The 24,352-nt window shown below is 29.9% G+C and overlaps 1 protein-coding gene across 2 annotated transcripts in view; it reads left to right on the top strand.

Annotated features, from left to right (window-relative positions):
- Positions 1-24,352, top strand: part of DAAM (disheveled-associated activator of morphogenesis-like protein) — an 83,528-nt gene that overhangs the window by 48,324 nt on the left and 10,852 nt on the right. The gene's annotated exons all lie outside the window — the stretch shown is intronic.

Below are 24,352 nucleotides of genomic sequence, written 5' to 3' on the forward strand. Positions count from 1 at the left end.
TTGCTGCTAATTTCCTCAATTAGAGTTCGAAAAGGCGTGTTTGGCCAGACTTTTGATTGCTCAGTTGACGCGTCTAATGCTAAATGAGATCAGATGGCTGAAAAAATTATAATATACAAATTTAATAAATCGCTATTATTATTTAAGCGAAGTAGTTTAAATTAATTATAGTGTAAACAAGCACAAAATTTGCGATATTATTGTTGTGAAAAGGGTATGGCGGCAGGGAGTGCTACAGATATAATTATGTTTACATTTTTTTTCGAAGTAAATTCGCCATAATTTATTTTAATTAAATTATATTATGATTTATGCCTTAGGCTTCGTCTTGAGATAAAAATAAGTACAGTATCGTGCACGAATAAGGAAACATGATTAAATTTTGTCAGATTTTGTTCCAAGATATGCTTTTTTTGGGCCTAAGGAATTGTGAAAAATTAATAAAAGAAGAAAAAAAGTACATTAACTTCGGTTGCATCGAAATGATGTTGCTCGTTCAATTTATATGGTAGCTATATGGTATAGTAGATAGATCTAGAAAATTTTTGGAGATATTGTAAAGTTGCCCTAGATTGTATTTCCTGAAAAATTTCGTGAAGATATTTCGGTTAATAAAAAGGGTATCCATACAAGAACGTCATTTTGATTGCTCAGTTTGTATGGCAGCTATATGCTATAGTGGTTCGATCAGAACAATCGGAGATTGCATTCTTGACTTGGATTATATGTCATGTCAAATTTCATAAAGATATCTCGGTTAATAAAAAGGTTTTCCATAGAAGAACTTGATTCCGATCGTTTGCTTTGTATGAGAACTACATGCAATTGTGATTCAATATCGGTGGTTCCAACAAATGAGCAGCTTTCTTTGGGAGAAAAGGATGGAAAATATTAAAATGTGATTTGAATTGTCGTATGTGGTAATTTGTTTGTCAGAAGTTAATTACGTCATGGTTAATAGGGTTGTGTTCAAATATATAATAATTTGGTCAACTAACTAAGACATTTATGTTTTAAATTGACTTTTCTTACTTTCTACATGAAAAACCGGATATACGAATAAAACATATTTTTACTATTCGAGCACATGCAATTTGCTTCGGTAATTGTTTAAATGAGCTTAGCCACCCTACATTTTTACATAATTTTGTTGTAAATTGTATGCTAATACTCAAATTAATTAATTACTTTATTATTTAGAAAATTAGAAGACCTAAAGATTATAATTTCCACAATTCTCTTAATTTTTATAAATTAGAAGCTTGTATGAAAGAAGAAAATTTTATCTTACAGCCGAAAAAAAATTTATTCTAAAGATTGGAACGGTCTAGATCTAAATTAAGATTTATTAATCAACTTCATGAATTTTCAAATCAAAAATTCAGATCAAAGTTAATATTTGTTAATTAATTTGAAGATTTCGCAATACCTAAATTTAAAATTAATATTTGCTAATTAAGTTCATGATTTTCCTACAATTTTTTACTGTTGTATAAATTAGATATTTCTGCTAGTAATTTCTTCAAATTTTTACTAAAAATTATAATTATTCTTTAGATTTGATTTCACAAATGTTTAGTAAATGTCTATATATTAATGTTATACATATATTAAGATATATATATGGTATATTAAGAACTATAAAATTTATTTGTATATTTTTGCTAAACTTTGTAACTAATCATTTATTTTTCTTTTTCAGGTAAGCGAATGTGCCCAAAAACAAAAAACAGTATGATGAGTCATAAAACGGTATGAAAGTTGTACTTTAATTTTATATTTTAACTAACTTATAATTTCCGAAACTAAATAGACGTGCACATTTGTTAAACAACTACATAAGTCTTGTTCAGGTTTTCCGTCCGAATTATAAGTATTTTCACTATAAAGAAGAATTAATAATAGGTTAATTGATAATAATCGTTCTAAATTATTGTGATAATAATCCCAAATTTTTATGTGATAGTTATTTAGCTGACAAAGTCCTGCTTTTTTAATGAAATTATTGAAAGTTCTAGTAGATTTTTTCAAATAGCTCGCTAATTGAGTCATTTAGTATTTTTGCGCTTCGGGCATTTAATAATTTGTTGTTTGCCTAAGTTAAGAAGTAGCTAAAGATATTTTTCGACCATTATTAAATGAAGTAGAAGTAGAACTAACAAAGAAAAGTACCTCAATTGCTGATAGGGTAATAATGAATAATAGTGGCCATCTTAATTGAGTGGGCGTTAATTTTTTATCTAATAATTTGTGTTAGCTTAATTGAATTAAAAAATGCTCAATATAAGTTCTGAAAAAAACAATCTAAAAATACATATTCTCAACATCAGCAATTATAATCAATTAAACAAGAAAAAACATTAACTTCGGTTGCACTGAAGCAATAATACCCTTCACAAATACAAAGGCTTCTTGCAAGAACTCCGATCGTTCAATTTGTATGGCAGCTATATGATATAGTGATCCGATCTATACAATTTTCTAAGGAGATTACATTGTTGTCTTAGACAATCATTCATGTCTAATTACGTAAAGATATTACGTCAAATGAAAGAGTTTTCCATAAAATCACTTGATTCCGATTGTTCAGTTTGTATGGCAGCTATATGCTATAGTGCTTCGATATTCGCCGTTTCGACAAATGAGCTGCTTCTTATTGAGAAAAAGACAGGTGCAAAAGGGACTGAGGGACTAGTTCGTATATACGCGAGACAGACAAAAGAACATCGACTAAATTGACTCAGATGTCATATTTTTTTTTTTTTTGTCAAGATATCTTAACGATATTTTGCATGGATTATTATTTAAGGCCACGGAACAATTTCCGAACTAACTGTTCACATCGGACCACTATAACGTATAGCTGACATACAAACTGAACGATCAAAATCATATCCTTGTACGGAAAACTTTTTTATTTTTGAAGTGTATTATAGCTTCGGTGCAAACGAAGTAAACATTTTTTCCTTGTTTCCCATTGCTTTTCATTTAATAATTTAGTGTTCCCCCTTTCAAACTCAACTCCACCAATAAACTCGCCCACCATTCTACCGCAAAATAGTATGAAACTCCTAAACGCTGCAAATAAGTAATAATAAATTACAAAAGCAATAGCAATAAAAAACTGTGTTTTTTGTTTCATAAAACCTTCCCAATAAAGTCATTTACTTGTCAGTATTGTGTTTGAAAGCCTTGCCTTTATTTTTTCGCTCGCGCAGGCAAATCGCTAATGCAAAGCAATGCAAAACACGTTCGCAAACAAAATGAAAGCAAAACGCTTGTGCCAAATGTTAAGCGCATTGGCAAGCAATTTTAAATTATTATTCTTAAACAGTAAAAAGAATACAAAATACTGTCTGGCAGATAAGACAAATGACGTGCAAAAACAATGGCAAAGCGCAATGTGGAAGCGGGCAAAAAAAATTAATAAAATTGCAGTAATAAAAGCGGTAAAATGGCTTGTGTTTGTGCATTGATTGCGAATTTGTGTTCGCTGATTTTTGACAAAATTACTAAATCAAGCTTAAAGTGCAAACGGCAGACAGACGGATTTGACATTTATGAGAGCTGGGGGGCATTCAGCGGTAAATATTATTATTATTATATATGGTTGATAGCTTAGCTATATTATATAATAAGATAATGTACCTATATATGTATATTTATATATCTTTTATTGTTTAAACTGTTATTTATTACACGTGTTTATCACTAATTGTTATAAGGCATATTAATTGCTACTTAATTTAATGAATTTTTTACAATCAAATAGAATTGAAATTGCTGAAAAACAAAATGTCAATCAATTTAGCAATATTAAATAATAAATACAATAATTTTAATCATACGTCTCCATAATTCCCCACATAATCTTGTTTAACTAATTTTTGTTTCTAAATATCGTAAATAAACTGATTAATTGCTGATAAGACATTATTAAAATCAATTTATTGGTCATAGTACTCATTAAATTAAGCAAATGAAACATAGATAAAAAAATGCTAAAATGAATATATAATTACGTACATAGCTATACACAAGCTCTGTTTGCCAATAAAATATAATTAATAAATTTTTAATTAGCTAACGAGTTAAGGAATTTTTGTGCAATAGGAAGTAATTAAATTGTTAACTGTTATATTGATAATTTGACTTAGATACCTATATAAAACGAGTTTGGGAGTGCTATGTTAATCATATATAGTTAAATTACTTAAGGAATAAATTAAAAAAAGAAAGAAATTTAACACCGAAGCTATTATACCCTTCAAAAGTTCAAAATATTTCTTACAAAAACTTGATTTTGATCGGACAGGTTGTATGGCAGCTACGATATATTTTTTCTTCGGATATACATTGTTGTCTTAAACAATAACCCATGTGGAACTTCGTGAAGATATCTCTTAAAATAAAAAAGTTTTCCATACAAACACTTTATTACGATCGTTTAGTTTGTATGGCGCCTATATACTATAGTGGTCTGATATCGGCGGTTACGAGACTTATTCGCGTATATACAGACAGGCGGACAGACAGATGGACATTGCTAAATGGGCCCAGCTCATCATGTTGATCATTTATATACCTATATTTTTTTTATTGGGTTTCCGACGTTTTCTTCTGGGTGTTACAAACTACGTGGCAAACTTAATTTACCCTGTTTAAGGTATAATTAGTTCTTATATAATATAGGATAAAAAAATATTCACACATAAATCTGGATTGATTGTGTAATGCCATTCGGCTGTTAGACTCAGAGTTTTTAGAAGTAAGCCCTCTTAACGGTATTTTTAACCAGCTCCCTTGAAGAGATAACCTTCGGATCACCCTGTTTGCATATATATTGCATAAAAGAAGGGTTAAATTCCGCAAATCCCCTAATTAGAGCGGTGAACGCATGTATTATCCAATGCACCAAGCACAGTTCTTAATTTATTAGTACGCTGGGCTTAGAAGCGATGCTGTGAAGAAGAGAGATTACAAAAGATCACAGGTCTTGTCATTGTGTCTTTGAAATATTCGTTCTATATACGTATGTATACATAACTTAAGTTTATAGGTAAGTTATTTCTGATAGCCAACGTATCTGTTTTCTTTTGCGACACCGGAAGAAATAGTAACCTAATACAGCACCTAATTGTAGGCAACGTCAGCCATCCTCGCCTATAACAAATTGCCTATGTACCTCAGGATCCTATTCTCTATTGGCTTTAAAGTGTGTACTTTTATTTAAACTTGAACGACCTTTCAATTGAATAAAACACACCACCAAGTAATGCACCTAAATGTAGGCAATATGTTTGTTACTCATGGCTGTCTCTACCAAGACGCTTAATACAAGTATACCAGAATAAAGTTAGTTCGTCTCATCTTTATTATCTTATCGCTCATATTTTAAATTAAAAGTTAGACTCAGATGGTTGGGAAATTGTAATCTAAAAGTAGAGTCCGACTTTACTGCTATGAAGTCTACACATAAAATCATGCAATATTCCAATAATGGAATGAATTCCATTCTTTATAATGGATGCAGATATTAGAGGTAAGCTAAGGTTCTCTATTCAATTGCATGAGTTCTTTATGGGCGAATATTTTTCTAAGGCATACATATGGTATATGCTACTTTGGTAGGAGCTAATCACATCCATAATGTAGTTGACAAACATTATATTCAGTTGGTTAAAAGAATGTCTTTATATTACTAGCTGATTTCTTAAAGATAAGCTTTTAGCTCCTGGTAAGCTCTTAAACTTTTCACAATTAGTTCCCTTCTAAATGGAGCTTTATCACATAAAGACAGCTCTAACGAAGCCGAGGGCTTACTAGTAAAATGAACCACATAGCAAAACATTCTTAACCCTCATCTAAATGTTATTGCTTCTGTCCTACTTAGAGTTGACATTTATTTTAAAATCTCTCGCAATATTTACTTAAAAAATATTACGAAATTTTCAAGTACAACAATTTTTTTACAATTTGTAACTGTCACTTGTACGCACATCGCCCACTTAGATGACAAGTTTATTTATTTATATTTGTAGACGCATTTTGCGCGACCTTTACACGATTTCGCGGGTTTTCTTAACACACTTTTTGTCGAATGGCCCGGTCTAACACGCTTGGAATTCGTAATGCCATCAGTCAACCAGTTAAATTTCCACAATTCCAGCGTTTTTTGTCACAATTGTTGTTTTTTTAATCGCTATTTTTTTTCATGCAACATATTTTTACGCGCTAAAAGCTCGTCATACACGCATTTTATACTTGCATTTTTTCAACTTAAGCATTTAAATTGAAACTAATTCAATGTCTGCCACTTGACTTAAGGCTAAAATGCAAAAGCAAAGTGCGCAAGATCTCGTTAATGTTGTGTTGGAAACTGGCCCGACGTGATTTTCACGCTTGCTCCACTGCGCCTTGGCTTTGCTGTGTGCTGTGGAGTTTGCGCAATGCGTTTGCTGTTGTTTTTGCTATAAACAACCTGTGCGTTCTACCTTTTGGCACAATTTTTTCGAGTTTATCTTATTTACAATTTTTAATTTGTGTTAATGTTTTTCGCCTGTTTGAGAGGCAGCATATGAGTTTTAGTAATTACAAAGAGTATTTGTGAAATTTCAATTTATTTAAGGGAAGTTAGTATTTTTTATAATTTTTTATGCATTTTTCAAAGTTTTTATAACTTTCTTATTTTTTCAGATATTTTTTTTTTAATTAAAAATTTTTTATAACTTTATTTCACTACAATTTTTTGTTCTACTATACATATATTAATTTTGTAGACTTCTGATTACTTTTTTTAATTATTTTCAGATATTTGTTTGTTTTAAAATGTGTTTTAATATTTTTTATACCTTTGCATAATTTGATATTTTTTTCTTCTTTAATTTTTTTATCTTTTTTAGTTTTTTTTATCTTTATCATTATTTAATTTTTAAAACTGTTATAAACTTTCCTAAGCTAATTTTAATACTCTTGCAGCTTGTTGCTACAGAGTATAATAGTTTTGTTCATTTAACGGTCGTTTGTATTACCTAAAAATGAACGAGTTAGATATAGGGTTATATATATATAAATGAACAGGATGAAGAGACGAGCTGAAATCCCGGTAACTGTCTGTCCGTCCGTCCGTCTGTGCAAGCTGTAACATGAGTAGAAATTGATATATCCTTATGAAACTTGGTACACATGTTTCTTGGTACCGTAAGACGATTGGTATTACAGATAATCGGATCACTGCCACGCCCACAAAACGCCGTTAACCAAAAACTAATAAATTGAAATAACTAAGCTCCACAATATGATACAAGACTGTTATTTGGTACACAGGCTCACATTAGGGAGGGGCATCTCAAGTTAACCTTTCTGCATATCTCCTAAACCGTTCAAGCTAAGCAAAATTCACTGAGAACAAATTTTTTTAGCACCTCTACCTACAATGTGAAAATGGATAAAATCGGGTGACAACCCCCATATAACGGTACTGTTAAAAAGTACTAAAAGCGCGATAAATCATCTAAAAACGTGAATAATGCGTTTACAGTATGCCACCTTGTGACCAAAAAAATTGAAAATATCGGTCAATGTGTAAGATATATAATTTAAATTCATATAATAAAATAAATAAATGAAACTCTCGATAATAGTATGTCTTTATGTCAAAAATGGGTTGAATCGGAATAGTACTTCCTTTAATATAAAATTTTGCCAACACCTGAAGTACAATAATTTCCCGGGCTTTGATCCTTGCAAGTTGCGAGGGTATAAAATGTTCGGTTATCCCCGAACTTAGAACTTCCTTACTTGTTTTTTTTTTAAGTTTAAACTTTTTATTTTCGAATTTATTTTTGTTTAATTTAATCAAATTAATTTTTAAATTATTTTTAATTTTAATTAATTTTAAATTTTTGCTTCAATTACTAGTTTGGAAAATTTTATATATATTTTTTTTAAATTTGTTGTTTGTTTAAATATCTTTATCATTTTTAATATTGAATAAATTTAATTTTTTAATTAATCTTATTTTTGTCTAAATTTTGATATTTTAATTTTTTTTAATATTTTAAAATTTTGGAAATGTTAATTGTTATAATTTTTTATTTAATTTTTAATTATTTTTTAATAATTTTGCAAATTTTAATTTTTATGTTATTATTTGATTTGATTAAGTATAATTTTTAATTTTTTGAACTAATTTTGCTTAATTTTTTATTTATTTATACTTTATTTGATTTGAATGTTTCTGTAATTTCACCCAAATGTTTTCAAATAACTTTTTTTTTTATTATAACGTTATATTATATTAGTTTTTTAAATTTTTCTGCTTTTAAGTGATTTTGTGCAGTTTTTCTATGGTTTATTGTTAATTCCAGAATTAAATTTTTGTTTTTCGTATTAATAGTTTTTTTATTTATTTTATATCATACTTTGAATTTCTGAAATATTAATTAGTTTTTAATTATTAATTTTTTATATTATTATTAATTTTTTTATCTTAATTATTTTATGTTTAAATTATTTTTTGAGCCAAATTTATCACCTAATTAAATTTTTTTTTTTAATTTGTATCTAATTTTTTATATACATTTTCGTTTTTTATTTATACTTATTGGTATTTTTTTTATAAATTAATTTTATCTATTAAATACTTAGAGTTTTCATTTCACTATTTTTTTTACCAATTTTTTTAGTTTTTGAATTAAAATTCTTTCTATTTCCTTAATCTACATTTTACTTCAGCTCTTTACAGTAACTGTTCAAACCACAAAAATAATTATATTAAATAAAGCAAAATAAACTGACGTAATAGACCCAAATTGCTAAGCTTAGATATTTGGTCTTCAGCAACAGCTTTATGTCAACAACCTCGTTTACTTCCTCCACTCAGAGCCGCAGCTAATTGTTTGTCTGCAAAAGGAAACAGATTGCAGTCAAAGCGTATAAAAATTATCAAAAAGACAAAAGATATAACAGAATGGTTTTAAACGAAAAGGAAATGGCTATTGAAGACATATAAATATACATACATTGAAATAAATTGCAATCAATTTCTATTTTACTTTCTGACATTATCTTGCCAATTTCGCCACCTTACCGCTTATGTTGGAACACCCACTTGCCTTGAGCCAAAATGCTTATATAATATAATTTAGCCAGCTAAACGCCAAAAATTCCTTTTCGCCTTTATTGGAGAATTTTTATTAGTGATTATTATATGATAATTGAACTTTGAATATTTTTATGAACGTTTCTGCAGCCTGTAATCTATTACTTAAAAGCAACAAAAATTGGCATAAATATTACAATAGAATTTCGTCTTATAAAAACTGGTTGTCCCAAACTATGCGTAACTCATTTTAAAATATAACTGATTAATGAATTTTTAGCAAATTTATTTTCATATTTTTTCGAAACTAATTTTGTAGTTTATAGAATGTTAGTATAAATAACCAGTTTTAGGCAAACAGATTATAGATGAACTAGAATGCAAGATATGTCGTTTCAAACTATTTTTTTAAGTTATTTCAAATAAACTAATATACAGTTGAAGGTAATTAATTCAAATAACTCCGACTTAAATAATTTCCTACGCTCCTTTCGGCTTAAATTGTGTTATAATTACAACAAGAGATTTTAAAACTTAATTGAAAATTTAGGTTAATAAATCATTTTAACATTCGCAATTTTAGTCTGATTTACTGTATACAATTTAAGGTAAATCACATTTTAATTATTTAATAAAAGAAAGTAATAGAATCATGTGAAATCCAAATAATTAATTAATTATTAAAGTAAAAATTAATTTATTTTACCAATGTAAATAATTAATTCCGGTAATTTTTGTAAAACTACGTTCAAATAATTTACTTCATTTTTTATAATTTTGACGATTAATTACTATAAATAATTAATTAATTACCTAAACAACTAACAGCGCTTTAAAACACTTGACTGATTAAATTTAAAAATAATAATAATATAATTTAAGCAACTCATTTATTTTTTTTTACAACTCAATTTAATTACAAAATTTAAGAAGTAAGTATTAAAGAGATTAAATTAATTGAAATATTATTAATTAAATTGGAATGTAAATAATTATATAGCGTTTACTATGTTTTTAAAAATAATATCTAATTTTTTTAATGGGATTATTGAATTTATCAGAAAATTTAGCAACATTAAAAAAAATAAAAACTAAGTGAAATTAATCAAGTGCACGTTAATTAATACAAACTTAATTTTCAATTAAATATATTTTTGAAGAAATTAAATGCAGTTAACTGAATGAAAGCTCGAAATTTAATTGAACACCATAAACTATTTCAATATTAATTAACTAAATCAATGCAAATTATGATTTTAAATTTAATTTAATTTTTATATGTAAAATTTTATTACTAGGCAAATACTTGTAAACTAAAGTGTGTTTAAAGATCTAATTATAATTAAATAATATTATTTAATTGAATGGTATGTTAGTAAATACATATTTAATATTGAATAATATTTAGGTTAAATAAAATATTATTGCAATTATTTAATTGCAATTGATTAATACTGTATTGACAATTTTATTTATTTATTTAATTAATTTATTTATAGTATATTATTATTAATACATATATTGTATTTTTGAACATAATTTAATTAAAGTCAGAATATTGAATTAAATCATAATTACCTAAAGTGTCGTAATTGAATTAGATAAAAATTGCTTCTAACAGGCACTTCATTTATTCGCTTTTCAAATCAGCTAAACTAATATATATGCCGAAATTGTGTTAATATACTCAATTAAGCAGCTGTCACAAACCTTAATTTGAGGTTTAAAGTGAAATGAATTTTGTGTTCAAAAATTTTCATTTTGAGCATATAAATAAATAATATAAATAAGAATATACTGGACAGGAATTCGCTCAATTAAATTGCCAAAAAAGCCTCTGTCTTTATAATGAATACGAAATCATTAGAAGAGATTTGATTTTACGCATGACAAAAAGATGTTTGATGTGATTACCTATTATAGATTTAAGATATTAGAAGACTGTTGCTGTATTCTTATGATCATAATTATAATCTAATATTTCAGATTTACACTTTACGCTTGTTATTCGTGAAATTATGCATCATTCAATCCAATCAAGATAAATACTTTATTCCGATTAGAAACAGTTAAAGTTAACAAAGTCAATCACTGTTGATTAGTATGTATGCTTAGAAAGATAATAATTGCGGGAACCCACTAACCCAGTGAGGTGATTGAAATGAAGGAAATAATAGAATGAAGAAAATAACAGAGCACACAATGTAGCAGTAAACAACGAGTTGCTTGAGGCTACGAGCGCTGAATAAGAAAGCTTCAATTAGTTTTAAACCCAACAATGTTGTTTATTAAATGTTGTACGTGATTACAAGCAAACTATTCACCTGTACGGAACAATCAATCAGCTGCTGAGTGAATGCTAATGATAGAACCGTAGTATGCCCATGAGCGTGCGTGAATTGTGAAGAAAAAATCGCAATGGCCCATTGGAAGTTGGCAATCATGCGCCAGCAATATTTGCAGCAAATCAATGTCTTGTCGGCATGTATACACTTCTTTACATATAACTGTCAAAGTGTGCCACTATGACAGCGCCATAAATTGCGCACAATCACAGCTGATTAGGCAGCAAGTGCGTCGCAAGCGATTAAGCGATTTGTGCCATTGAAAAGACTAGTATGCTGAAAAGTCAATGCAACTGACAGCAGATTAATTTTATGGCGACTGGTTGTTGACTGGTTGGCAAAATTAATGCAGAAGTTTTATTTTAGTTATTAAAAAGAGCAAACTGTATGAGCGACATTGACTCAGTTTGACAGCTTGCAAGACTTGGTAGCAACTTGTTTTGCTCGATGAAAAATAAAGCAAACACAAAAATGACAGAAATAGAGTTTGCGACAAATTTATTACGATACCTTTTTGGAGTGCAATTGACAGAAAAAAAATTAGTTCGTGACGTCATGAACGAAAGAAGGGGAAGACTTTTTTTTACAATTACAATGAAAGTTTGACAGTTATTTTCTTTTAAGACGTGGTGAGCTGCAATAGCGCTCTTAGACTATTTTCATCATTCTTAGTTGTACATATACTTATAGGTGAGAGCTACCATCAAATCTTAAGTCGCCTCGGTTGGGCGGGAGGAGGGTAATCGTTGGGTTATTATTATTAAAAAAACAGTAGAAGCGTGACAGATTAATTATTTTAAGAGCTACCCTAATATGTCTATATCTACTCCACATTTGTATATCAAGATCTTCGACCTTAGGGATCCGACGGAGATCCTCTAAAATATATATACACAATAGTATAAATGATCATCGTAACGAGTTGAGTCGATTTCTCCGTCTGTTTATATATACGCGCACTATGTGGTCCCTCAGTTCTTGAGATATCGATGAAATTTTGCACACGTTCTTTTCTCTTAAAAAAGCTGCTCATTTGTAGGAATCACCAATCAAGTTTTTTTGTTTGACGAGATATCTTCACATAATTTGGCATCCATTATTATGTATCTAAAGCAACAGTATAAACTCCAAAAAACAAAACTTGTTCAGATTGGACCGCTATAGTGTATTGCTGCCATACAAATTATCGATCAAAATCAAACTTTTTTATTTGTGAAAAGTATTATAGCTTCGGTACGAAGAATCGAGACTATAAAGCGTGCTATACTTGTGCTAAGAACCACCCTAACATGCCTACAACCAGCCCGCAACATTTGTCATCACAAAAAATTGCTTTAGCAAAACCAGATTTTCATCTAAAATATTTTTTACTATTTTCGCTGCAGATAATATAGAACATAAGCATGCAATAAAGTTTCTAAATCGACTACTACACTTTACCTTATGCGCATGCGTGACTAGCTGACGCGTTGAACGCGCGCGCGAACATACTTGACGGCAAAAGCAGGTCAATGTGTACCACAGCTGATCTGTATGGCTTGCGCACAGCTGCGGTAGAGCGAATTGCTCAGGCCTTTTACAGCTGGAGCGTGAAACTTGTTTAAGAATATTATGATATATAATTCTATATAGACACAGTCACTGTACTGGGTGGCTGCAACATCAGAATGTGGCACACCGGCAACTAGCGAAGCGTTCTACAGGCCAACTAGGCAGCCGGCAAGTTTCAAGAATGCGCCAACGCGTCTAGGCGATTATATCATTGAACTCTTCAGCGCAGCAACGACTTCGCGCGCGTAGAATTTCACTTTTCCTCATGCGGTATGAGAGCATGGCAACACGCAACTGTGGCATGACATGCGTAGATCATTTATGTCAGATTGTTTAGATCACAAAGCATATTTCTAACGCGTTGTCATGTCTTTTGTGTGCGATATACGTCCAAGATAGATATTTCCGTTTGTAGATTTGTGCTGCAGTGCATTCTCATATTCACATTTTTACATCTCTGATCACCTTGATCTTTGGGGCAATCTTAATGCGTGTCAGTTCACAGACAATTATATTTCCTTTATACTAATGGTACAAACGAGGTCAACTCTGGTTGAGACGCAAGGCTGGAAATTTAATTTTAACGAGTTATTTGTTTTTGTATTGAAGAATGATTATTTTGTTATTGAAGCTATTGGATGCTTTGGTGCGTGAGATTTTATTTGGTACTAATTTTCATTAGTGCACGCTGTGAGAAAGCTTTCAGAACTTAAAATAGTGCGTTATTTAGATTTAATTTTCTGTATAAAATAGCACGACAAAAGAAAAAAACCTCTTTAGTTCATAGACCTAAAAGCAAAGGGGGGATTGTATGAATCAGGTTAAAATTACATCTAAGGAAACAATAATTTTTTTTTTTACTTTCGAAACCCGAGTTTTATATGATGAGGTCGGTTCATAAGCTGCTCAATGCCTTTTAAGTTGAAGGATTTTGGGAGCCGTCGAAGATATTCCGTCTCAACGGGCTGAAGAGCATACGCAAAGATAATGTTTCAGCGTCTCATCATCCTCCGCGCTCTGAATTGCGCCGAATCTACTTTAAAAAATTTCTGAAAGTGGGATATTAGGGGAGGTGCCCTGTGATGACCTCTACAATATTACTAAGTTTCCTTTTGCTTAGAAGTAGGAGCATTTTGGTCTGTCGGCCATCACCACTACCCAATTGCCTGCTTAATTAAAAAAATTTTCTCTTATTTATAATTTTTTTCTGAAACATTTTAGTTTTTCAATGGGCGCTTATAGTGGTGATTTTGAACACTTTTGTTTACAAAGTTCTAACTATAAATAATATTAATTAAAGATTTTTTCTTTTTTTTTAATTTTTTGTTAAGTCAAAATTTTATATTTAATATCATTTAATTTATATTTTTTAATTTAATTTTTTTTAAATTGTCTTTTTTTCTTTTTTAATTGTTGTGTTTTTTTTTGTGGGATTTTGTGTACTTTTAAATATAACATAAATACAAACATTATTCAAAAATACTATATTAAACTAACAATTCCTTTATATGCCGCTTAAAAAACTCGATAAACATTCAAATTAAATACCTGCATTGCGCAACTACGACTTCTACAGCGAATTGGCATTGAACACATTAAAGTAGGAATGTCAAGTTAAAAAAATAGACTGAAATAGGCAAGAGCATACAAAACATACTTAGATACATAACTGCAATGCAAATAAAAACGTTGCGAGTGACAAGCAGGTATATAATTTCAACATCTAAAAACAAAATAAAAGCTACAACAAAAAAAACTTGGAAAAAATAGTAGTTAAAGAAATAATTGCAAAAAATTACGCGCACATGCCACGCCACTTTTATTCTTTTCGAAGCAATAAATAACAAGAACAGCAAAGGCAAGAATAACAACATCAAGAGCACAACAGCAAAACAAAAGCAGATTATAAACGCAATGAGCAAAAGAATTATCGTTTCTTGTTGTTTTTGGTTTTTGGTTGACGAATGGCCGTGCCGCGGTCGCTGGTGATTTTTTATTATTTGTTGGCTATTTAATTGACTTGATTTGCTGTTCTCTCATATTTTTCTAGCACTTTTTAATAATATTTTCTGTTTTTTTGTTGTTATTAAGGTTCTGTAATTAAAGAAATATTATTAGCAGTGTAAAAGAAATGTCACGAAAAAAAAAAAAAATTAAAGAAAGTCAGCAACATGTGTTAACATGCCTTTTAGTTAAGGCAGCCAAAATAATTTGCTAAAAACATTAAAAAAATTTTTTTTAAATTTCGTTAAATTTTATTCTAGTAAAATATTGATGAATATTATGAAAAATAACCAAAAAATTTTGATTTTTTTTAGAGCTAACATTCATAAAAAGGCCGCCTTCATTGACCAAAACGAAGTGGTTTTTGTGTTTTGCTGCTTTATGGTGTATCTCGGAGGATACAGCGATGATTTCGGCCCAAATATTTTTAAACTAAAGTTTGATTTCCACATTCTTACAGTTTCTTTATCTATAATTTATCAAATTAAATCTTTCATACATTGCCAATTGTTGCAACTTTTTAAATTTCTTTATTAATTTTTCAACTTTGCATATAAAAATTTCACCAAAATGTAAAAAGCTGCAAGAAAAAGTTTTATTTGCATAGTTTACCGAAAGCTAAATTATTTTCAGCACCTGCAGCGCTAGTGTTTGCTTTTCTGTTACACCTCACTGCAATACCGTAACGCCGCTGTCAATGTTGACAGATGCGCTCGCTGGCGCTGTTGGCGTGCCGACTTTTATGTGTCACTTTTGCTAGCGTGCGGAAGCAACCACGGTAAGCTAACCGGCGCCAGACGCTTTTTTTTTTTGTTGAATTATTTTATTTGTTGTTGTCATAGTGGTAAAACAACGTTTGAAAAGTGGGTAAAGATGCGCTTAGACTCACTTTTCATTAGTCGTGTATGAGTTTTTTGTTTGTCATACCGATTTGCAGCTTCCAGCTTGCAACATGTGTGAGCAGTTTCTACCCCTCCCTCTCTCTCTCTCTCTCTCTCTCTTTCTCTCTCTCTCTCTCTCTCTTTCTCTAACGCTTGCTCATCTTAGCTGTCAATCGCCGTGATTTTCTTGCTGCATTTTCACCGTTTTTTTCCACTAACTGCCCTCTTTCATTTACAAAGCGTGACTGGTAACATTTTAGCCGTCATTATGACTACACTTGATTGTTGTGAAGACTTTTAGCTGCAGTTTGTGTTATTTATTTATTTTAGATTTTTTTGTGATTTTTACTGCAGTTTCCAGAAGAAAAAGTTGCGCATTTAAGTGCTAAATGTTGTTGTTTGGTTTTTTGATTTAGTTTTTTGTTGATTTTTTTTTTATAATTTTTTTGCCGATGTTTGATCGCTATTTTGCGGCAATTGTTGCATATGCTGGCGTGTGGCGCATGTGGCATGCGGAAAAACTTGTTTTTCCAACTACTGAATTGAGCATAACTACTGAAAGGCATGCCTAAGTATGTATGTAATATACATATGTATAAGTGTGTATGTATGTATGTATGGAATTAGCATGCTGTCATACATTTTACCGCTAAGTTCTTTTTCTTTTTCTTTCTTTTCGCGCTGTGCTCAAGCACATACCTACATTGTTGCACTGTTGTTGTTGTTGTTTGCATATTTTAAAGGGCACATAAATATTTGCAAGCATGCACCCAATACCAGAAATCCAGTCACGCCAAGCAGACAACTTGCCGACCACTTTGTTGGCGACTGGTTTCACTTTTATTGCACCGCTTCGCAATGTCGTTTCAAATGCCACACACTCGGTGGCTGGTTGATTGTTGTCATCAGCAGGCATGCAACACGCTATGCATGGCATTCAGTGACTATAGTCGTACAAGCATAACACCTGATCCACCTTCGTCGTCAACGAAGCGAGTGACACAAAAATATGTGTACACATGCATATGTATGCGCATAGCTGAAGCGCGCCTTGAAAAGGTGTAGGAGGCTTGGTCGCAGCGTTTTGTCGCTTAAGGCGCTTTTGATTTTACGAATATGTTGTGCGGTTTATTTAAGTATAAAAATGATCAAATTTGCTAGTAAAAAAACAAAAAAAAAAAAATATTATAAAAACACAAAAAGTTATTTTAAAAAAATTACTACATATAATGACTTAAGTCTCCACATATGTAATAATCCTATAAAATATGTACATATTTACTACTTTGAATTAAAAGCACTCATTGCTTTAAGCAGGCTTAAGCTTTAAATTAACGTTATTCATAGAAAATTAAAAATCTATAAAGTCTCCAGTATATTTTAATGCAACAACTTCCCTTAAATACAATACATTTTAGACTCGTATTCTAAAAACCGGTTTATTGTACTCTTGATACTTATAATTACTATTTGACAATTTTTAGTTTTAACTCCAAAATGTCTCCACTCAACTTTACTTCAATTTGATTTAAATATGACTCACATTCTTAACCACACTTCGAAAATAATTACGATAATTTAATACTTTTGCTGATTTTAAACAGTTGTAAAATGTCTACACGCAGTGTTTGTCTTCAAAACGACAACATTTCTTACCAACAGACTTCACTGCTTAAATTTCAGTTCCATATGAGCCATAAACTTAAATCAAATCCACAATTTAAAAATCATTATCCGAAGTTGTCAAGATTTAACAGTTTTGCTCATTTTAAACCGCAGCAAATGTCGCTCTTCAAAAGAACTAATTTTAGTTTAAACAATATGTTATCACTGTCTCGCTACTCAGAAGCTTAATATGAAAAGTCTAGAAAGTGTCCACAAGTTTTGTGTTTGGAAGTACAACAATTTTATATTATATTTTGACTCACGCGTTACAAGAATTGCTCAAGAAACCTTGATTTAGTATATTTATTTTGTTGTGACAAGTCTCCACAGAAATCAAATTTAGATTCAACAATGTACAGTTACCAATATTCTACAAAAAATATTAAATGCAGCGGGTTCAAAATATCTACAAATATAAGTAATAGAATAAGTCTCCAAAAATTGCAATTTTTATATTTTCATAATTATTTCAGTAAAAAAATTTTTTTATATTCAAAACACATAAAATTACATATAAACAATACTATTATAAAAAGTCTTAAAAAAATAATTCGTGCCATATTTTAGTAAGTAGGAGTTTGTTTTATTATTATCATTATTTTTTTTTGTTTGAGTACGTTAGTTAATTTGCGAAGTTTTAGTAAACTTTTAGTAAATTTTGTGAAAAGTGTAAACAAAAAGTTCTCTTTATTCAGCATTTACTTATATACAACTTTTGTGCACATTTTTTCTTAATTTTTATAAAAATAGCAACTCTACAAAGTCTTTAATTCAAAAAGTTCGTTTATTTTTCATTAAAAAACAAAAATATACGTTTTATAAAACTCTACAAACTCTCCACTACTCTCCAAAATTCTAAATTACATTAAAAACTTTCAATTGCATATAAATTATGTATACCCTCATACGTACATACATACATATGTACTTCTATTGTACATATAATCAGTTATGTAGTCCACATCCTGTAAATCCTTAAAATCTTTCATATTTCGTGTATGCAATTATATTTTTTATCAATAAATCAAACCAGGTGTTGCACACATGCAAGAGTCTACATAAGCAATCATTACAGCGCCCGAAAATGGTTTATAACCAAAAAATATCCGTATAACCATTAGACGCTCGTTACTCCTTCCCATTAGGTGGCTAATCTCGCCTTAAGTATCTGACTACTTTTTGTATCATAAAGCAACATTTAGCAACTGCTTACCGCTGCTACAAAGTAATCGAACTAACTTCGAACAAAACTGTTGCAACATTGCAATATTTCTTCTTTTCTTTCTTCAGCCGCTTTTGTTGTGGCAATTTGCGCCGACTGCTGTCACGGCTGACTTGTGTACACAACATACATACTAATAAAGTCCGCCGGCTGGGCTCGTGCCGCCGTCGCCACCGCCAGCGGTCAATTAGCGTACTTTAGTTGACTGTCTTTTTGCCGTGTAGTAATTGCGCCACTGCAAATCACTAATGTTGCATGCATACCAACATGTGTATGTATGTAAATATGTAAGCGTACAAGTATATGTTTGGATGTGTGCATTACATATTTTCGGTAACGATTTTGGCCCAAAAGTAACAATATAGTGCGCTAACAATACAGGCACGATTTTTTTCTCCTCAACACCTCAGGTTAACAGGTGTGTGTGTGTGTGTGTATGTAGGAAAAAAATTTTGGCAATATGGTTATGCTGTTGGCAGCGCCTGGTATGCATGAAAGTTGCATTCGATTATGGCGGCGATTAAGATCATTTTAAAGCTATGCAAGAAAATTTTTTAGCAAAAAGCAAAAAAAAAATTATTCATTGGTTGTGGTGTGGGATGCAAATGAGCGGGCCTTTACTTAATCACATTTCCTTTATCTACAGTCCATTCAAGAAGTACGCAGCGAAAAAAGTGTTAATTTGCTTGACTAATTGTTAGAGATTTTTTAAAAAGTTGCATAAATATAAGTAATTGAGACTACAATGTTAATGAAGTATTTAGGCAATGGAAACAAAGTCGCTTGATTTCCCGATTGTGTAAGATATTTGAAATTTAATATATACGAAAATGTAAATCCTCATCTATGTATGTATGCATACGTATAAAGTTTGAAAAATAAAATGAACTATTAATTTTTTTAAATATATTTAAGATATTGTCTAAAATCATGTTTTTCGAAGAAATTTTGAGTTTCCAAAACGCTTAACGCTTTTTAATGTAAATAAAACCGTAATTTTTAAAATCTGCGAAGTCTCAATGACTCATACTCATATTTTGTGTAAATTTCGAAAGTCTACAAAGTTTACAAAATTACTAAACGCTTTTAGATATTACTAAAAGAAACTGCTTTTCAAAATTTAGGATTTTTTTTTTTGAAAGTCTACAAAACCTCCAAAATGCTTAAACTATACATAAATATGTACATATGGATATGGATGTAAAAGACTAAATTTTTTTGCGATTTTAAAGAGTATGCCAAAACTAAATTTGGAACGTGTTAGCTAACAAAGTGTCAATAAATATTGGTCAAAATATACTTTTCTCAAATATTTTTTTATTTTTCTATTTTAGTTTTTATTTTGTTAAGAATTAAATTAAATTTTAATGTTTACAAAGTCTCCACAAAAATTAAAGTATTGCAAAATATTCAATACTTTTAGTTTTAAAGCAAACAACTAGTTTTTTGAATACTCTTATATTTTTCGTTTGAAATAATTTTTAAAATGCATACAAAATATATTTAAAAAAAACTAAGCTTGAAAAAATTGCGCTTTAGCTGAAGCTTTTTTCACTAAAACTTTTAATCGTAGATGTGCGCATATATGTATTTTCAAACATTTTTTAGTGAACTACCAGTAATTTGAGCAATTTCGAAAATTTTCAAAACGTACTTTTAAATTAAACTATCAACATTTCTGCAAATTAAATTAGTGAAAATTTTGTCAACTATTTTTATATCTCCTATATACATATTTAGTTAGCCTTTCAGGTTAGCCCACTATACGGACCTTAATTTCGCCAATAAAGTGAGCACTTTCGAAACTCTAAGGCAATTAAACCGTCATCATGATTAGGTGCAAATAATTGTCAGTCGCGAAAAAATTGTTTCACTTTTACATAACTTTTTGTAATTGTCAATATTTTTACAGTTAACAACAACACACACTAGATACTTGAAGTCTCCACAACCGGCATATTCACGTTTATAACATACGTATATGACAAATAGACATATTATTACACTGTGAGTGGTTGTAAAAAATTTTGTAAGATGGGTAACAGGGCATGACTAATGCATTATGCGATGGCTATGTCCACGATCATTCATGTGAGGGCATACTCCACACATATGACAAGTGGCTACAGGCATTTCTTTGCATTAAATATGACCACAATGACAGGAAATTGAAGTTTTTTTACTCTATTTTGTTTGATTAATTTCTGCATGCAAAAACACATATATCTATATGTAGTGAAAGTAACTTTTTCCACTTCTATTAATGTTTGGCTTTTGGGTGGCTGCATTATTGAAGCTATGTCGAATCTAAAGCATACAAGTATATGCGCGCTTAAAACAATGACCATCACGCCGTCTTTCAACGGGATACCGGCAAAAAGGTGGTTTAAGATAATATGAAAACATACTGTCGTAAATAACAAAAAGAGCGATAAAAAATATTTATACGTTTTTAAAGTAATTTCGAGAGTTTCCTGCAATGTATGATGGCCAAATGGGTATTGAGCGGAAAGTAGTGAAGTGTTTGAATAGGCGAAAGTAACATTACTTTGGAAAGAAAATGTTACACTGCAGATAAGGGCTTGTTTACACAGAAACCTTTCTCTTTCAATAAGAAAATCTATAAACATTATTAATACTAAATGCATAGTTATAAAAATATTAGAAAACATGTACAATTACAATTGCAAGATTTTAAATATATTGGAAAATAGCGCAGACTTTTGAGTTTGCTTCGAAAAACTTGTTTTTTAGTAGTGTTATTAATAAAACGACATGCTGTGTACATATAAAGAATTTTAGAAATTTTGGAGACTTTGTAGACTTTTTTTAATGTAAAAACAACACAACGGTATAATATTAGACACATTTGCAAATTAGTTTAATTACACAACTCATTTTTAATTGTTTGGAGAGTTTTGAAAAATAATTTTTGCGCTGTTTCGCTTGAATTATATGCGAAATTCGTTTATATAATTTAAAATAATGGTTTGCTTAAAGAAGTGTACATGCACAACAACATTAATAGCACTAATTTGTAAATATAACTAATCTAGACAGTAATGATGAATAAGAACAGCTAATCAACTGTAGCTCTAAAACGGTCATAAAATATTACAAATCAATATAAATCACAAGTGCTTTGACAATCAGCTACATATAGCGCTAATTAGCTACAATTGTCATTCGATAATTAATAGCTTTACATCCAAATATGGTAGCAAAAAATTGACATATTAACACTGCACCTACTTAAGGTTTTCGCTTTGAGCAAACAGCATTTGCTATAAGCAACAACTTTCGCTTTCAAACTCAAACATGCGGCAAATAAAAAAGCTAAAAATGCTTACAGTTGATTGATATATTTCTGCACAAATATCTTTGAAAACTAGCTATTAATGAGCTGTAATAAAACGATTAATTAACATAACAAACGGTGTTCTAATAACAGTGGGAGTAAACTGCAAATAATTACCACAAACTTATTATTAGAAATGTCGTCACAGATTGTTGTTTGAGAGTGAATAGGTTGCAGACGACGTGGCATACCGAATTTTGGAGCTTCATAAAAATTCAACTTACTATTTATTATGAGATATAAAAGTTTACTAGTGGAGAAATTGTTTTAAGTACCCAATTTAAGGAATCGGCGAATTATGCACTAACCCAGCAGAATAATTTCTTTAGAACAACATTTTTTACATGCTACTAGAGAAATTGTTTATTCCCATTTTATAGTAAGTATTGTAGTATTAAAACTTTAGTAGAGTTTTGTTGTAACTTAAAAGTTGTAACTCTTTAAATACTGGGTTAGAAAAAAATTGTATTTTTCAATGTTTTCAAGAGATAGTTTGTAGACTTCTTTCACTTTGCTTTATAATTACGAAAAATTTAGAAAAATTTGTATTTATTAAAATTTTTTTTTTTGAGAACCTTAGATATTATATATCAAGGTAGTGGAGATTTTGTAGACTTTTTTATATTTTATTCTTATATGTTTATGTAACTGAAAATATTTGAAAAAGTTTGAATTTGTACGCATATAGTTATATAGTCATATGCTAACATTGAAAACGAGTGTAGACTTTTGCAGAATACGTTTTTGTAATTGTTTAAATAAAAAGTCCACGTAATAAATTTGTTAAGACTTTTTATAGCATAGTATTCAGCGCATAAGAATTTATATATAAATTTCAATTGTGCGAACTAGTTTCTTGTAGTTGTTGTAAACTATTTCCATCGCTTTATAATCGGTATTTACACTTTTAACTATACATACAAATATCAATTAAAAGACATTAAGTTGTACTAGTTAAGTATGTATGTACCAGAATACCAGCACATATTTCATCTATTCAAATGAAGCCGACACTTGACGCCTCCACAAGGCAAGCCCACCTGTTGCATAAAATTTTTATTTACGAGCATTGCATCGGCTTACGGTTTCATATATGTATACACATACCATAAATATATACATACCTACTTACTTATGTACATGCAATTGCATAACAACTCGTGCATTATTCTTACATTCTTACGTTCAAAGGTACTCCTTCGACATTTACGTTTATAGATTTCTCATTCTTGAACTTTAATTTGCATAGACATTTATCACAGTAGAACCATTTTATGAAGCGTTTTGCTTCCACAATTGCTCGGTTTATTTGCTCCACATGCAATTTATGCACTTGGTAAGAATGGAGCACTATTTATATGGGTATTGCCATTTAATTCCTTTCCTTTGTACATACCATATATACATACGTACTTGCAGTATTTACAATTATTTATGTTTATTAGAATTTTTTCTTTAACTGAATTGCATTGGCACATTGACATTCAACTCGCGTGCAAAAAAGAAGAGGAAGAACCGGTTGCTGTCATGCCTTACATGGGTTAACTTGAAACACTGGAATAGTCATTTATGTATGTATGTTCATTTACAGTTGAAGGTTAAGCCACATCACTGCTGCCAAAGTCTTTAATATTGAGATTGCTGAGCACTTTTTCGGCATATTTAATTGGGAAAATGTCTAAAATGAAAATATTTGCAAATAAATAACTAAATTGGTCTGCAAGAATATTGTTGGACATTTATACATATTTTCCAAAAATAATATGGTAGAAATCCATATGTAACACTAATTTTTGCTTAACTAAATCTAAATTAACTTTTTTACATTTTACGTTTTAGGAGACTTTTTCCAAATCAATTTTTACGTATAACAATTCTCTTAAACATGTAATTAATACTTATTTAATGCTAAAAATCAATTTATGCGTAACTTATTGTGAGTGTAGACTTTGGAGACTTTGAAAAATCAGTGTTCACTTATTTCAATTTACTTTAACTTTAAATTAATGTTTAATAAAGTAAAGAAAACAATTTTACATGTAACTAGTTATAAATGTTGACTTTGGAGACTTTTAAAATTTAATTTTTGTATATTTCAATTTTCTCTAAAGTATTGTATAATTTAAACTTAAAAGTAAATTTTATATGCAATCGGGTATGTGTACGGATTTTGGAGACGAAATATCAGTTACTTTGAAAAATAATTGTTTTCATTATTTTAAT

This window comes from Bactrocera oleae, chromosome 5, assembly GCF_042242935.1.
Source record: "Bactrocera oleae isolate idBacOlea1 chromosome 5, idBacOlea1, whole genome shotgun sequence".
NCBI lineage: Eukaryota > Metazoa > Arthropoda > Insecta > Diptera > Tephritidae > Bactrocera > Bactrocera oleae.